Consider the following 1,252-nt stretch of genomic DNA (forward strand, 5'->3'; position numbering starts at 1 on the left):
CTTTGGAACATAATAACTCGAGTGACAAGCGGAAATACTCACCACTGTACCACTACAACGACCTCTGGAACATAATAACTCGAGTGACAAGCGGAAATACTCACCACTGTACCACTACAACGACCTCCGGAACATAATAACTCGAGTGACAAGCGGAAATACTCACCACTGTACCACTACAACGACCTCTGAAAACATATTATATGTTAACACACAAGATTTCATAAACAATTGTTCAGCCAACTTTCTTTTCAAACTACCGTTGTTGGGGTTCGATCCCAAACTACCGACATGATAGGTTCACCGCTGTCCAATTTCGAGTTCCGTTAAAATTACGGAAAGAAAACAACTAAAATCGCCGTTGCCGGGGATCGAACCCGGGTCACCTGCGTGACAGGCAGGAATACTCACCACTATACTACAACGACTCATAAAAAATAAATTATGTCTTAACGCTCCAAATTTTACCAATCGTCTTTAGAAAAAGCGACCCATTGTCAACGCTCTAGATTTTATCAATCCAAGATTCGGAACAAGTAATCCAAATTCAAATCCGGTGAAAGTTGTCAAAAGAAAATTAAACTTATTATTGTCGGGGTTCAAACTCATGTCTATCGAGTGACAAGCGGGAATACTCACTACTGTATTACATCGACATCTGAAAAATATATTATTTGTAAACACACGGGAGAAAAAGGAATCCAATCCCGAATTTCAAATTCAAAAGAAAATTAAAAACAGTCTGCTGCGGCGGATCAAACTCGCAGGAATACTCACTACTCTACAACGGCGACTTTGAACAATATAATATTTGTTAGCACATCAGATTTTATCAATCGTCGTTACAAAAAGTAATCCAATTTTGAATGCGACTAAAACTGTCAAAACAAGATTAAACTTGTTGTTGTTCGGGATCAAACTCATGTCACTCGAGTGCAAGCGGGAATGCTCGCCCTTGTATTACAACGACCTTTGGAACATAATAACTCGAGTGACAAGCGGAAATACTCACCACTGTACCACTACAACGACCTCTGAAAACATATTATATGTTAACACACAAGATTTCATAAACAATTGTTCAGCCAACTTTCTTTTCAAACTACCGTTGTTGGGGTTCGATCACAAACTACCGACATGATAGGTTCACCGCTGTCCAATTTCGAGTTCCGTTAAAATTACGGAAAGAAAACAACTAAAATCGCCGTTGTCGGGGATCGAACCCGGGTCACCTGCGTGACAGGCAGGAATA

The 1,252-nt window shown here is 40.0% G+C and overlaps 1 non-coding gene across 1 annotated transcript; it reads right to left on the reverse strand.

Moving 5' to 3' along the window:
* Nucleotides 1-356: 356 nt before the first annotated feature.
* On the reverse strand, nucleotides 357-428 carry TRNAD-GUC. The gene has a single exon. It is a non-coding gene; the product is annotated as a tRNA-Asp (tRNA).
* Between the last annotated feature and the right edge of the window lie 824 nt (nucleotides 429-1,252).

This window comes from Cucurbita maxima, unplaced genomic scaffold (assembly GCF_002738345.1).
Source record: "Cucurbita maxima cultivar Rimu unplaced genomic scaffold, Cmax_1.0 Cma_Scf04588, whole genome shotgun sequence".
NCBI lineage: Eukaryota > Viridiplantae > Streptophyta > Magnoliopsida > Cucurbitales > Cucurbitaceae > Cucurbita > Cucurbita maxima.